Raw genomic sequence first — 17,425 nt, forward strand, 5'->3', positions numbered from 1 at the left:
TTTTGCATCAGCTTCCCTGCCTAGCCTTCCAATGCCCTTTGTGAATTGGAGCTCTGCCTTTAACTCAATCAACCTGGATGAAACTTGGACTATTTCACTTGTTTTACTAGCCTCTTCCTAAAGGTATGTGTAGCTCATGGAGGAGTGGGCTGGTAGTAAACACTGTGGTCACAGTGGCTGTACAAACTAGGAATCACAATGAGGCCAGTGCACCTAAATGCACTTAATAAACATTTCTCAAATACTGTGTGTCAAACATTTGTCAAACGTTATGTACCCCAAGTATTACCTGCTCTCTAGGTTTCTCCTACTGTTTTACCCCACCTGCCATATTGACCACCTTGGTTTTCAGCATCTTCCAGAATAATACTAGAACTTGCAGAGCTATTTTAGAATTGAACAAAATCAATAATACCTTCCATTCAGGGCAAGACTACCTCTTTCTTTAAAATGACAAGAGATATTACCATGCACTATCAAGGAGAAATTGGAAAAAAGATTTTCTCTCTCATTATCTATCAAGTGCTATATGAAGCAAAATTCAGATATTATCCTCACCTTTTCCAGCCCTTTCAGTTAAAACTTGTTGATGGACAAGTAACCCTGAACCTCAGAACTGGCATCAAATGGTTATGGAATGGGTTGCAAACCAAGTTCTAACAGGAAAAACCAAGGGAGTATTTCTGATGGAAAACCAATGAGATAAAGTTGAGATGGGAATCTGTTGACTTTTATTGTTTCCCTGAGTCAAAAATATTGGCCTGGATAATATGCAGTCATAATTTTCTTTGCCTTGTTTGGTTTATAATGGTGGAAATGTCTCTATAATTTATTTGTAAGGAAACATGTACCAAAAGAATAAGTAAGTAGGCTTCAGAAACAAAAGACTTAATGAAGTTGGCAAGGGTGTTCTCAGATTTCAATGTAGGTGGGCACTTGAATTTTTGGAAGAGACATTGAGACCCAAGTACAGTTAAGAACAAAAAATGAGCCCTGGCTGGCATAGCTCAGTGGATTCAGCGCGGGCTGTGAACCAAAGCATCGCAGGTTCGATTCCCAGTCAGGGCACATGCCTGGGTTGCAGGCCATAGCCCCCAGCAACCACACATTGATGTTTCTCTCTCTCTCTCTTTCTCCCTCCCTTCCCTCTCTAAAAAATAAATAAATAAAATCTTAAAAAAAAAAAGAACAAATGAGCCCTGGCTGGTGCAGCTCAGTGGACTGAGTGCGGACCTGCAAGCCAAAGGGTAGCTGATTCAATTCCCAGTCAGGTCCCCAGTTGGGGACTTGTGAGAGGCAACCACACATTGATGTTTCTCTCCCTCTCTTTCCCCCCTCTCTAAAAATAAATAAATAAAAAGTCTTAAAAAATGAACAATCATCATAGCCTTTATTCACATCTTCTTTGTGCAAGAAGGATATTCCACTGTATGATAGTGACAGGTGTTCTTAAGTCCTGATATGAGAATTCTTTTTCTCAGCTCTATTGGAATGGATCTGCTTAGATAAAATTGTACTTGTATGATTCAGCTGTTTTCTCCAGAATGAGCCTCGGTCACAATAGTTATGAATAATAGAAAAATGTATACATGAAATATTTGATGTCTTCTGGGAGCTTAGATATTATGTGACACATCTTAGATGTTATATAACACATCTTCTTTGTATGTATCAAGGAGTGCCCATACAAATCCTTATGGTTATTTTAAAAACTTTTAACAGTAATACATGTTCATTACAACAAATTTAGAAAATATTAATAGAATAAAAGAATAAATAATGTTATCACCCAGAACAACTTCTGTTGGCATTTTGGTATTTTGCTTTTTTCAGATTCACAGTCACACAGACTCAGTGAACTATTTTGGATCATAAGATATATTTATTTTTCATCCTTTCTTATTTAACATTTTCTCTTGTTATAAAAATTACTTCAGAACATTTTTAATGGCTATAAAATATCCGTTAATACAATATAATTAGTTGAACTATTTTACTGTTGTAGATTTAGACTGAGCATTAAGAGATTAAATGTTAATTTTAAATTTGGGTCCTTTTAGAACACATATTTGTACAAAAGCATTAATTTGATAATATATGTATGTATATTTGAAGACAGTTTTGGTCATCTTATAGATGCACTCACATTACTTTTTATACTCAAGAATGTATTTCCTAATTCAGGATAATTAGCTTTAAATGTCACTAAATATATCTCCTGATATTGTTTTGCTTATGGCAATACAAAAGCCCTTTTTAGAAACTATCTCAATTTTTTAAGGAATTTTAAGGTTGAAAAAAATATTAAAAATAATTTGCTTTGGAAGCCAAATATCATGTGCTATGTTAAATTATGTATCATCTATGTATGATAATCTAAAGTGCCACCTGGAATGTTAACATTTTTTTCCTGTTTTATTTCATTTACTAAAACCTTGGTCATAGTTATTGAATTTACATTTTGATTGTGGTATTAAAATTGCCCAAAATTATTTCGCCACATGAAAGAAGACAAGAAGATTCCCTGGTTTTTTTACCTTTTATTGTTTACACTATTACAGATGTTCCCATTCTCAGCCCCTTTGCCCATCTCCACCCAGCCCTCACCCCACCTGCAGTCCATCATCACCACACCATTGTCGGTGCCTATGGGTTATCCCATGTACTCATTATGTTCTATGGCTCATCCCTTCACTTTCTTTCATCCAGTCCCTTCCTTACCCATCCCCTCTGACAGCTGATAGTCTCTTCCATGTAACCATGCCTCTGTTTCTATTTTGTTTGTCAGTTTATTTTGTTCCTTAAAGAATTCCTGATATTACACTATAAATTTACTTTTTATGTTGCTGGTGTTCATGAAGACCATGCTTCTCAGGTTTCCATCACTATTCAGAAGAAAAGCCTGGAAGGGTGGCCTTAGCACCTTGTCCATTGCTGGCAGGACACCGGTCAAATTCCTTCTGGATCACTCTGCAAAACATATAGAAACTCTCTAAACCAAATGCAGTCAGAGAATATTCCATAATGTAGAAAATTAATAACTGGCCATATCAAGTAGATCATAACATATCCAAATGTATCCAGCTTGAATTCAGAGGGCAATTTGTGTGAAAAGTTCTGACTGATCATCTGAATGCTTCAACAAGAGTTTGAGAGGAAAATACCATCTGGAAAGTAGATTAGAAGCTTATGCTCCCTGTAAGTCTGTAAAATTATAACTTTCCATAAATCACCTGAGAATAACTGATTTCATTAATTACTTCCTTATCACCAAAGCCATTATTCAGAGCAGGCTTTTACCGGTTATCTAAATAGATGTTTTTAATAAGACCTCATTATTATAGTCCATTTTTTGAATGGGCTTTCCTTTTAAACAAACATATTGTATGCCAGCCAGAACATTATGCTAAGTAAGTATTAAGAAAGAACTGGAAAGAGTAATTAAAAGTCATTTAGTACTTCAGATAGGAAAACACATTCACCAATATGCCAGATAATTAGTAGTAGCTATTTTGGATGCCTTGATCTTCAAAAGGAAAGCAGATTTCTATCTGTGTGACTTCCATTGAGATAGAGTATAGAGTATGCTCCTTCTACACAGGAGAAAATGAAGACAAGCACAAATTAGGTGACTTGCCCATTGCAGTAGGTAGAAATACCATGGGTCAGAATTTGCAGGGTTCTTCAAGTTGCTTTCGGCTCAGATCCTGGAGGGAGGCTGGAGTTGTGCTCAACAGAACACTGGCCCAAAAGAAAGAACTCCCCAGGTTTGTTCTCTATGCTGTGTTGTTTCTACTAAAAACAGGAATACAGTATTTGCAACTAAAAAAAGAAAGTGACTAATACAACTGCTGGTATTTTTGCAAAACTATGGAACTTTTGAAGGTAGATGGTGTATAAACATAGTTTGCTAATCCTAATTTTGCACTGGTCCATACTTATGTATCTGAATGACTCAGCAGGGCTCAGTGCTTGGAGCTGGGTTGCAAGGTTAGTGAGAATGTGTCCCAATGGAGCCACAGAGGATATCTTTTGCTTTTCTTCAATTCTGCAGATTAGGAGGCACCAAAATGTTATTCATTTTGTTATTCATTTCTTCTTTCCTTTATTCAGCAGGTATGCCTTGATTTTTTTGTTTGTTAGTCAACCAAACATCTCATGGGAATGTTCATGCTTGTTTAAAACAAGCCAAAATGAACATATGTCACATGACTTTAAGGAAATTGTTCACCCTCTCAAAACCTCATGTTTCTCCTCTCCAAAAATGGGGATAGTAAGAGTTTTGCTCCATAGAGTCTCTCTATTTGGTATTAAAAGAGATAAAGCCTGCATAGAACATAGTACTGTGTCTAGGATGTAGTTAGTAATGAGCAATAACCATGGTTGTCATTCTTGTTTTTATGGAGTTCAAAATATTTGCACTCATGGTATAATTAATTTTTCTGCTTGACCATACATATAAACTCAGTGAATTAATTGAGAACGATGTTGAAATGAGAATCAGCAAGAGCCTGACCTGATAATGATTTTTATAGGAATGTAACACTGAACATATGGTGATCTTCAATATTTACTTTTAAATAAAACAATATTAATTTAAAAACATTAAACTTACATGCATGCTGAGGTCAGAAGCTTCTGTCTGGGGAAAAAAATCCTCCTTTGTTGGTTCTCTGAATACCTGCTTCCTTGTGCTGTCCTGTAATCCAGCCATGGAATTAATAGTCTGTGATGCTGATGTGCTTGTTATGAGGGTGTAAGGCTAGTCTCTTGCAGGAATTATATGAATGGGCCCAATGGTAAAGACCGTGAATCAACAGGAGCAGAGCATGTGACTGAATTGAATGCTAAAATTATAAAATGCTTTTGTTTTGGGGTGGAAATTTTTCTCCCATATAAACATAACTCAGAGTTCATAATAGAAGTAAATGGGGGGAATGAATTCAGTACAAAGTTTTACAAATGAATGTTTTCGTTAAGGTCAAACTAAATGACTTTAAGTGAAATATTATGCAAATATATTGTTATGCATGGTGTGAAAATAACCTTGAAAAGATGATAGATAGAGACAGGTCTGAAGGGCAAGGTACTTGTGTTATTGACCTCAGAGTTAAAAAAGTATATTTGAGATAGAGTTCAGGATTGCATAAATGACTCTGCAATAATCCATCAGCAGATGAAAATGAACCTGTTGCAAAAGGAGCAATGGCCAGAATTTCAGTTGGTTGCAACTGAATATGGAATGAGTTGATTCCATGAGAATATTTGGCCCTAGTGGAACTACAGGTAAGACCCAGTGGAAATAGCCTTTTGGACCTGTATCAGAGAAAAACCCCATCTATCTCAACTCAGCAGGCTACTAGATAATTGTGGGGGTTGAGTGGTAGAGGGAGAGAGCATTGGCCTGGGTGTCAGGGACATAGTCTGAGTTCAAGCACTGTTCCTGACTAAAGGTGTTACCCAGTGGCCATATTATTTGTTGCTGTTTTTGTTGTTATCATTATTCAGTGTTTTTTTTTTTATTGGGACTAGTTATTTACTCTTACTAAGTTCAATTACCTTATCTCTACAAAGTATTACATTTCTCTCCATTCAAGTTGCTGCAGAAATTACAGGATGATGCTGAAAACCATTGAACACCAGGTATAGTTAAGAGCTCGATAAATATTACTACTGATTCTCCCTTTTTGTTAGTTAAATATTTTTATTTGAAAAATTTAGTAATTTCTAGTTAAAAACTTAGAATGATTTTAATTGATCTGACTCAGAGGGATATTAATCAAAAACCAATTGCAAGGAAGGTTTTACTCAATTGGAACCCCCCGATCTTTTATAGATCCTACAAAAATGACTGCACAGATTATTCTGACACACTCTTTGTTACTTTTTAAATGGGAATATTTTAAGAGCAGAGTGGTTTGCCAATCTTAAGAAAACAGCATTTAATGAATAAAGGTGCATATTGGCATTAGAGTCTCAGTGCTCTACTCCTGTTTCTGCTAGTGATCAGCAGTTTGACTACTTGCAAATCATGAAACCTAAGTCTCATTTGCAAGATAAGGCTGTTGCAGAGCATGATTTCTAAAATTCCTTCCTCTGCTCTAAGCCCAAGCTGCCCAGTGTGGTAGCCACTAGCCACATGTGACCATTGAGCACTTGCAACATGACTGGAAATTGAGATTTGCTTTAAATGCAAAATACACACTAGATTTCAAATAGTCTATATGTAAAAGCTAATATAAAATGTCTCAATAATTTTTTATTTTGACTGAGTATTATAAAGATATTATTTACTACATATTTGGTTAAATAAAATAAATCAGGAAAATTATTTTCACTCCCTTGCCACTTTATTTTATGTTGTTACTAGAAAATTTTAAATGACATGTGGTTTGCATGTGACTGCATTCCATTTTTATTGGACAATGTTATTCTAAAAACCCTCTGAATTTATGAAGTGAATTTCAATAAAAGTTTCAATTATATCACACACAGAGCTGGGCTTCAGATCTACTGTGAATTTTCTGATAAGCTGACAGGGCTGGTGGCTGCCACCCATCTGAGAGAATCAGTTGATTTGCATGGGGAGAGGGTGAGATGCTGCTTTGAGGAAGTGGGGGAAATGGAATGGGCTACATTAGAGTTCACTGGTGACAGATAGAGACTGTAGACCGAATCCAATGGGGTAAGTTGGTGGAGAGAAGACCTAGGATATTGGGGTATGTGTGATGTTCTGTTGGTAGTTGGGGAGAAAAACCTGAACACAGGAGGGAAGAGAGACCTTTGCTCACCTGGAGATGGAATGTGACACCACTGGAGCATTACCACCAAGTGGCAGCTTGGAGAGCATGGCAGATGGCCCACTGGAAAAGACTGGGGTCTCCTCATGACAAACATTGATGACAGACACTCCTCAGGTATTGGTTTGAGGGACAGGGGGAGCTCAATGAGAGTAAAGAGCACAGCTACATCAAAATTACAGCTGAAATACAGAACAACCATCACTCAGGACTGTCAGAAACTGAGCTGACTGGAAGTCTGACAACTATTGAATAAAGAAACCACATCCAGACTAGTAGGAAGACTGAAGACATGGAATGGGCTGGTCCCATATCCATGTGTGGTGGATAAAAACTTGGGAGAGATATCTCAGAAGTGAGGAGTCTCAGCCCCATACCAGACCCTTCAGCCCAGGGCTTTAGTGCCAGGAAGATAAACCCCATAACTTCTAGCTGCAAAACCAGACCCCGCTGGTTGAGTTGGTGAAAGAAACTGTTGCAGGCCCAAGCAGACTCCTTCAAGAGCCCACACACAGACTTACTCAGATTCACTCTCTGAACTCCAGCACTGGGGTAGTAGCTTGAACGACACCAGTAGCATACAAAGAGGAAGTGAAGTGTCTGGCATCAAGGTGAGAGCTGGGAGAGAGTTTTCTCTCAGACAGAATGGTGAGCAGAGGCCATTGATTCTTTCAGAGCCCTCCCCTGACAGAACCACATAGCTGGCAGTCTGATGCCATATTGAGATGCCATCAACCTGGCTAATGCTGTTTGACTCACCTTGGAGATTCCCAGAGACTCTGCCCCACCCAACTTATGGGCCCACCCAAGCTACTTTTTCATAAGAATAACTGGTCTTGGCTTGAGCTTTTCAACTTCCTAAATCCTATCAAACAAGCAACAGCCAGCCTCAGTGAGACCCCAGGCCACATACCTCTTGCTAATTGGCCCCAGGCCCATCACTAACAGCAGGCAGCCTAGATTCACAGCTTGGCTTTGCCTGGGAATCTCTAAGCACAGCACAAATAGCACACATCTCAGACTCCTTTATAACACATGTAGTGTGGCTCTGGGCAAAACACAGGTGGGGGCTGATCTTGGCCGGCATCAACTAGGAAATCCCAGAACCTACACACCCAGTGGATATCTACAGGCCACATTGGAGCACCACCACTCTGCCCCTGCACAGCTGATCCTCCACAGAGGGCAGAGGTTGGTGGTCAGTGGTCATAGCCAGTCCTTACAGCTGATCAGCTTGGGTAAATTCCTCCCATTGACCTACCAACAGCAACCAAAGCTCAACTACAAGAGAAGGGTGTACTTAGCCCATATGGAGGGCGCACCTTGAGTGCCCAGCTTGGGTGATGGGGGAGGCTGTGTCAATGGACCCTATAGGACAATTATTACTACATTAGGCCACGCTTCCAAGACATGGAATCAAAGCAGCTCTACCTAATACATAGAAACAAACACAGGGAGGCTGCCAAAATGAAGAGACAAAAAAACATGGCCCAAATGAAAGAAAAGATAAAAACTCCAGAAAAAGAACTAAAGAAAGTGGAGACAATCTATCAGATGAGAATTCAAAACACTGGTTATAAGGATGCTCAAGGAAGTTATTAAGGACCTCAACAGCATAAAAAGTTGCATTCAGAAATGAAGGATACATTAATAAATTAACTGAAATAAAGAACAATTTACAGGGAAACAACAGTAGCGTGAATGAAGCCAAGGATCAAATCAATGATTTGAAACATAAGGAAGAAAAAAACAACCAATTAAAACAACAAGAAGAAAAAGGAATAAAAAAATTGAGGACAGTATAAGCAGACTCTGGGACAACTTCAAGTATTCCAACATTCACATCATATGGAGTGTGAGAAAGAGAAGAGAAAAAGCAGGAAATTGGAAATCTATTTGAAAAAATAATGAAAGAAAATGTCTTTAATTTGATGAAGGAAATAGACATGCAAGTCCAGGAAGCACAGAGAGTTCCAAACAAGGTAGGTACAAAGAGGCTCACTGCAAGATACATCATAGCTAAAATGGCAAATGTTAAAGAAAAAGAGAGAATCTTAAATGCAGCAAGAGAAAAACAGTTAGTTATCTACATCCCCATAAGACTGTCAGCTGAATTCTCAAAAGAAACTTTGCAGGCTAGAGGGGGCTGGCAAGAAATATTCAAAGTCGTGAAAAGCAAGGACCCACAGCCAAGATTGCTCTACCCAGCAGATATCACTTAGAATCAAAGGGCAGATAAAGAGCTCCCCAGACAGAAAAAAACTGAAGGAGCTCATTATCACCAAATCATTATGTATATGAAATGTTAAAGGGATTTATTTAATAAAAAGGAGAAGATCATAATTATGAACAATAAAATGGCAATACCTACATATCCATCAAGAATTGAATCTAAAAAACAAACTAAGCAAACAAGAACAGAGACAGAATCATTGATACAGAAAGCATTTTGATGGTTGCCATATGGGAGCAGGGGTGTCAGGGAATGGGTGAGAGGTGAGGGGATTAAGAAGCACAAATAGGTTGTTACTGAATAGCCATGGGGATGTAAAGTACAGTATAGGAAATGGAGTAGCCAAAGAACTTATATGCATGACCCATGGACATGAACAATGGTATGGTGATGACCCAAGGGAGTAGGGAATGCTGTGTGGAGGAGGGAAAAGGGTACAAAATTGGGACAACTATAGTAGCATAATCAATAAAAAATAACTTTAAATAGAAAAAAGTAATGAGAAGGCAGGAATGCAGAGCTTAAATAAACAGGCTGTTTTTGTCCAAGTTGACCCAGCCAAGAAGTAACAAAGCTGGGAACCAGAAGAGTCCTTTTTCCACTTTTCATGCTCCTTCAACAACATTGGAGCCTTTTTTGCAATATACTTCCTGCTTTAACACAGACACAGAAGCCAAAAGCAGCCAAGAGAGTAACACAACAAGTGATACTAGTGGGACCATGGTGAAATGAGAACTCTCCTACCTTTAGGGAGCGTAATCTACTCAGTCCTTGGTAATTATTGCAGACCTCAGGCTCCCAGATCTTCTAATTTTTAAAGAGAAGCTGGAAGCCTGGGTTTTTACACCATGTACTAAAATATTTTAAATGTTATAAATTAGCACATATTAACACACTCACACTCCATTTGTCGGCAGGATGCTGTCCGAGGGCCATCATTGTACACTCTGATATTTGATATTAAAAATATCGCAATTAACAGCCCTCTTTTGAACATTCTGAAACCATTTTTTAGGGCTTTCCTTGTCTTTCTGTTTTTGGGAAAAAAAAAAAGAAATTTCTATCCTGAGTCACTAAGACATATTCATGCTTTTCCTGGACAAAGAATTTGGGGTTTGTGTTCCAATTTCAAAATGTACTACCTCTAGGGGGAGCTCAAACTTTTTTTCTAAAATTTTACATGAAGCTAACATGAATTCATGCAACAACTGAAAACATCATCCAATGACATTTTAGCTCATCTCTTTCTGCTGAGATGGCTTAATTTTGTTAAGAATTGTTTCACTAACTATAAAAACAGACAGCAAATGTTTTAAAATCCAGCATAAGCATCTATCAGTCTAATTTTTATTTTATCTATATTTTATCATTGTTATTTTATGCATTTAATTGAATTGATTTTTTTTTACCATGATGTGCATTCCAAGAAGAGGTAAACAAGCAAGAGGAACAGAGAGTTTGGAACCACGGAGGCCCTATAGGCTCAGAATTCAAATTTTAAATTTAGAATAGAAAGGAGAAACTGATTATCTGAGGCAAGAAATGCATTTTCACTTAGGTAATGGAAAACCAGTGGCTAGCCCCTATGATCTGAAGTGTCTGGAGATGCCTTTCCAGCTAAGGACCTAGGCCCTGCTCAGGTTTCCAGCTTTATTTCCTCTACTTCTCTGGGAAACTCTGTGAACCTCTGTCCACCTGTGACTTAATACAACCAGTCCACACAACATGCCCTGAACTGGGATGTGGCCTCTTGTTTTATTTCCTAGTCACTTCTGCTGCCTCAAAGGTGTTTTGCTGATTGCATCCAGATTCTAGTTGTGTGTTTGTTTTTGTCATTCAAGGCTCAGTGGGAATCTAAAGCTATCCAAAAAAACTTTCCAGATCTTCTTGGTCCACTTTAATAGATCCATCGCTCATCATAATTATATGAACACAGGCTCTGAGTGCCTCTCATGGATTCATGTTTGCTGTCCTCACACCATTCTTTCACGTGGTGTGATGGGCCTCCTGCCTAGCAGGTGATGTCATGAAGGCAGAGAGGCTGTGCCTATGAGGGTAATGACACTGGAGCTGGGTAGTCTCCTCTGCTAGCTGACACAAGATGGCACAGCATAGGCTTCGTGGCCTTATCTTAGTATTATAACTCTCCCCATTTCCTTTTTCTTTCTCTTTTTTTCTCCTCCTCCTGCACATCATCATCTCACAGGTACTTATGTATGTACCTATTTGATCTGTAGAGTTTGAGCTCTTGAAGCCCCAAGGCCAAGACTTGTCACCGTGCCAGCTCCAGGCTGTTCAAACAGCATAGGGGGAGGTGCTAGGGGTCCACAGTGAAGAGCATGGGCTCTAGAGTCCAAGGTCCACGTGGCATTCCAGTTTTGCCACGGGTTCACCTGTGGTCTGGGGAAAGGCACACTGTCTTGGAGATGTGGTGTCCTCCCCTGTGAAGCCTGGAGAGCACTGGTACTTACTTCCCCCATGAAGCTTGGGGGGGGATGGTTGAGATAAAGTGTGTAAAGTGGTCCATTTAGGATCTGGCACATGGAACTCCTGATGTGCAAGAAATTATCATCATAGCAGATATTTGATATGGATGAAGCTTGTTGACATTTCTGGGATTCAAACTGTGATGTAGCTCAGTTTTTAAGACAGCTTTTAAAACTTTTAAAATAATGCCTAGCTAGATCAAAAAACTATGGTACATTTATGCAATGGGATTCTATGCAGCAGAAAGAAAGAAGGACTCCTACCCTTTGTGACAGCATGGATGGAACTGGAAAGCATTATGCTAAGTGAAATAAGCCAGGTGGTGAAAGACAAATACCATATGATCTCACCTTTAACAGGAACCTAATCAACAAAACAAACAAACAGGCAAAATACAACCAAAGACACTGAAATTGAGAACAGGTTGACAGTGACCAGAGGGGAAAGGGGAGGGAATTTCAGAGGAAAAGGTGAAGGGTTTGCAGGAACAAGTATAAAGGACACATGGACAATAATGGCAGCGAGGGGAGGGGTGGTAGAAATGGGAGGTAGGTGGGGAGGGTTGGGGTGGGGGGAAAATGCAGAAAACTGTACTTGAACAACAATAAAAATAAAAATAAAATAAAATAAAAATAATGCCCAGCTAAATTGTTATGTTTTACTTTCAATTGTCTTCAGAATAAAAAAAATTGATGACTAGCAGTGATAACGAAGACCTTGACTTTGATCTACACTTCTGATCCTGGTAAATAAGCTGATGAATAGTTACACAAAATACACAAAGCACACAGGTTTTTAATAACTCCCAATTTTATATGCAGTATAGTAGAGATCCAATTTAATATGTAGATGAGCAGGTAAACTTACAAGGAGAGTACAATATTAATATCTAATGAATGCCTCAGAGTCTTCTATTAATTTATGGTAAGATAATTTGCACAATATCCCTGAAAAAAAATCGTTTCCTATTAAAGCTGAATCTTTGCTCTCCAATTGGTTTAAGTTTAAAAAAATAAAAATAGTTTGATAAGAAATCTAATCTTCAATTACATTTTCTTTATGGGAAACATGAATGCGTTTGCATAATTTTGACTTAAGGAAAGCGGCGTGTCCCAAACAAAGGCAAAGTCTGTTCTTCTGTGACTTGTATCACCCACTAATTTAACATATATTCATTGCATGTCTACTATGTGCCGGACACTCTTCTAATTATAGCATATTTCTCACTTTGAAAACAAGAGACCACAAGTACTAATATTTTTTTGCTAACCAATTGAAATCAAGTGAAAAGACAAATAATCAGAACAGGTAAATTAAGGAAGTTGGCAGTTCAGATATCTTAATAGTTTACAAGGAAACTACAAAGTCTAAGAGGGTTCTGAGTGTGGGTCCTCTCATATTCCTTCTGATTTTGTCCTGTCACAGACCTGAGCGCTCATGGTTACCGCGGTCTCCTGGCAGCAGCCCACCCACTGCGCAGGCTCTGCTGTGTGGGGCAGGTCAGGGCACAGCAGGGACCTCTCGGCCTGTGCTCGGGGCTCCATCTGCCTCCTGGCTTTCCCCACTTCTGGGTTTAGATTATTAGAGGGTTTCCAAACTCCCAACAGCTTTCAATCTTTTGAATTAAAGAATAAAGAATCAGAATTCCCAGAAATTCTCAGGAATTCCTGAAAAAATGTTATTCTGTACTTTAAAAAAGTACTTTATTTACGTATTTTAATTGTTACTTAATTAAAAACAATAAAAAATAAATTATTTCTCCCATAGGGCTTTATTAAATGTTCAGGTTTTTTAAATTACTCTTATTATGAACCAACATATTGGAATGAAATTATGTATTTAAAGTGATCCCTATCTGACAGTGACATATTATCATAGCAGACATTGAAAGAAGCAAACATCAAAACAAATGTCAAATAAAAAGGCAAATATTCCACCATATATATTTAATGTTTAAAGTTAACATTCTTGAATTTTAAAGCAAAGTATCAGGTACCCTATTAGATAGTCTTGATCTTTGTTTCATGACAAAAATTGCTTTCATTCTACATCGAAGTTTGTTCACTCATCCAAAGCTATTTTTAAGCTGAGCATTATGATACATATTTCTTCATATAAGCTTATTTCCCTTTTAAACTAATTTAGGTAAGGGTTTCTTGTTGTGGAAATCAATATTGCTTTTGCTGATTCAGATTTTAGATCAGTTTCTGATTTCCCAAGGAAAGGAAATATTCTCCAATAACGTTCACGTCACCCTCGCCTTGCATTTCCTCTCATAAGACATTTACAAACAACTGTAGCCTAGATCAAATATTCAGACACTGGAAAATGCCAGAAAATATTGTTGGGCTGTACGCATTTGAGTAGCATAACATTAGATCTGCAAGCAAGTTTCACAATGTTGCACAGAATCACTAGTTAAAGTTACTAATTTAAGGACCTATTTCTTGGTGCTATTTCTTGGTACACCGTTCATGGGACTTTCTTTTAAAGTATACTGTGAGGTTAAAGTAGTTAATATTTATTTTATTTGCAAGAATAACTCAGCAGCAGACAATGACCTGAACACTCATTTATAACATGACATCCACTATCAGACAGTGAGACTGACTAAGTCCTTCCTACTATTCCTCTCCCATCCAGGTTCCTAGAGGTGTTGGCCTTAACCTTCAGGCCCCCAGTGTCTTGCATCAACTAGCTATCAGTGAATTTCTTGGAACCAGTGACTCTAAGTTGATTGTTAGCCTCACCGCAGAATTAAGTAGTTTTTCCCTCTTGGTTTCTCTTGAGATTCTGAAAAACAAAAATTTCTCACGACATACCAGGAAAGGGTTTCCACATTGAAATATTAGTGTATGATACCCTGAGCGCGGTTCCTACCTTTCTGCTGGAACTTTCTCACGCTCTTCCTGTTTTGTGATTTTTCCTTGTACATCCAGCCTGTTGGCCTTTAGTGGAATTACCAGGATTTCTCACAGTATTTTGTTTATTCTAAGATGTTTCTTCTTTTTAATTCTCAACATAGATGACTAGTCTTTAAAATATTTTCTGTTATTTCTAGGGGTTTGCTGTCAGAGGGGAAGAGTGTGCCCATTCTACTGTCCTGTACTCAAGGTTTAGCATCTTCATTTTCAAACTTCATGACTATGGTAGAGTGTTGGTGGGGAAAGAGAAGCAGGATTACCCCTGCTTTAGAGATAAATGGTGCAAAGTTGGGCTGTTCCTATAGCCGGGGTCTAGGATATAAGGAAGTTGATCAGCAGGGGGTTTGATTTTGTAAAAATCTTTATTAACATGCACCGTTCTCACTGCAATAATTGCTGTATTTATTAGCACGTTGCAATTAAATGCAATATTCCATTATACTGCGCTATTGAAATGACAGGCTGTATGATTAGACACAAATTTGTCTGGTATTCCAGCCCCTAACCCATATTAATCATGGCTTTTCAGAGAAACAGAACTGAACTAATAGGGTGTATACAGTATATATGGATGTGTGTGTGGGAGATGGGGGGATTGGCTCACATGATTGCAGAGGCCGACAAATCTGTAGTCAGCAAGCTAGAAACCGAGGAGAACCCACAATGCAGTTCTAGCCTGAGTCAGAAGTCTGGAGAACCAGGAGAGCTGAGGGCGTAGTTACAGTCCAAGAGCTGGCAGGCTCGAGACCCAGGAAGAGCCAAGGTTTCAGTTCTACTCTGAAGGAAAATAACAGATGTCCAAGTTCAGGGCAGTTAGGCTGGCCTTAGCTGGAAGGTCCAAGAGGGCCTCACTCTCCTGTTGGTGGTAGTTATTGGCTGGGATGCTTGACAGTGTTTTAATGTTAAGTCTCTCTGAGTCATTTTTCCATTGTAATTCCAACTTATTTTTCCAAAGGCTGTTGCAACATTTACTTAGGTTAAACATGTATACAAAACTTATAAAAATATGATATATTAAAAGTAATAGGGTCCCTGAAATTCATGCTTGCTATGAGCAAAAAACCTGAAAGCAGAATTTGTTCCTAGATTACATTACAGTTTCCAAAAGGCATACTCTGTTTAATTCCTGCAACTAAATATGTAGTTGAAGGAAATAAAATTAAAAAATGCATCTAATTCTGATGCAACTGTAAGGACATAAGGCAAGACAATTTACAAAACCATGTTTTACACAGTCTGAGAAATGGAAGTGGGAAGGAATGAACACTATCACAGTTTTGATGCTATTTTCTTCCAGTTTTTAATCCATATGTTTTATAACATTGTCATAATTTTTCTGAATGCTGCCTTTAAAATAAGCTTATGCCATAAATAATTTTTCATATTGCTCAACCCTATTAAAATGAATTTTTAATTGAGAGTTAATTTTCCACTTAGTGAGTAAACTGGAATATGTTTTACCAGTGCCCTGTGGGAAGACATGCAGTTTGTTTCCAATCATTTTGTTTCGCTGTTTTTATTATTATTGTTACCTAAGGCCAGATTCCTGTAAGGGCAATCAAAGCTTATAAACATATTTATAAGACATTCCTAACTGAGGTTCCAAAGAGTTGCACCAGTTTACTTTCCCATCAATAATGTACGAGCAGTGTTTGCTGCCCTCCCTTTGCAGCATTTACAGCATTCACGAAATGTTACCCTCTCAGTAATTTCTTCAAAGATATTTGTTGAACACTTTACTACATGTCAGGGCCTCGATACAAAGAAGAATGAAGCCTACAGGAGTTAGTGATTAAGTAGGAGATAGAGATGCTTTTAAAAAATATATATTTCCAGTTCAATTTTAAAATCCCCATAATAGATTTCCAGTCCAGACGGCACTAGATAGCCATGACTGCAATGCCGGGCTGCTGCAGACACATAACAATGACAGGTAGAGTATAAAAACATAACATGGAAAAGGTATGGCTACATTAAAAGCCAAATGTAGAACTATTCTTTCATTCCAATAATAATCCCAGTTTGTTATGGTATATAACGCACTTAACATGTTGTTGAATTCATGCTGCTAGTATTTTCTTGAGGGATTTTGCATCGGTTTATCAGGGTTATTGGTCTGTAATTTTTTTTCCTTGTAATGTCTTTGGTTTAAGTAATAGGGTAATGCTGGCCTCAAAGAATGAATTTGGAGGTGTTTTCTCCTGCTCGATGTTGTGGAAGAGCTTTAGGAAGATTTGTGTTAATTTTTCCTTAAATGTTTGGTAGAACTCACCAGTAAAGCCATCTGATCCTGGGATTTTATTTTTTAAGAGGTTTTGATTAATGATTCAATTTCCATACTAGTTATAGGTCCACTTAGATTGTCTGTTTCTTTATGACTCAGTGTTAGTCGATGATATGTTTCTAAAAATCCGTTCCTTTCATCTAGGATATCCAATTTGTTTGCAGACAGCTTTTCATAACTCTTTCAATTCTTTTTATTTCTTTGAATCAGTAATAATGTTCCCTTTTTCATTTCTGATTTTAGTTCACTCTTGTCTCATTTTCTTTATCAACCTAGCTAAAAATTTGTCATAAAAAAAATCTTTTCAAAGAACCAGTCCTTGGTTTCATTGATTTTCTTTATTGCTTGTTACTCTATGTTTTGTTTATCTAGTATACTCTTTCTAAAATTGTCTTCAGGGGAGCCTTTCCCAACAACAATCTTGTGTTGTCCAGTTATAGCAATTTTATTTTCCAACTTGAGACTTCTTTTTTCACTTGTTTTTCTTGGAATTGAAACATTTAAAAATTTAAATGTCTATGTAAGCAAGCATGTAAGTCTTTTACTATAATTTACTGTGTCACATCTAAAATTTAAAAAAATCATTTCTAGTTCATTCTATGATTTTCTTAAAAAAAATCTAACTTTTTATTTACCAGGTCAATTTCCTTCATTTTCTGAAATAGATCTGAGTCAGGATATTCAGGTCTTGAGACAG

Source organism: Phyllostomus discolor, chromosome 3 (assembly GCF_004126475.2).
Source record: "Phyllostomus discolor isolate MPI-MPIP mPhyDis1 chromosome 3, mPhyDis1.pri.v3, whole genome shotgun sequence".
In the NCBI taxonomy this organism is placed as follows: Eukaryota; Metazoa; Chordata; class Mammalia; order Chiroptera; family Phyllostomidae; genus Phyllostomus; species Phyllostomus discolor.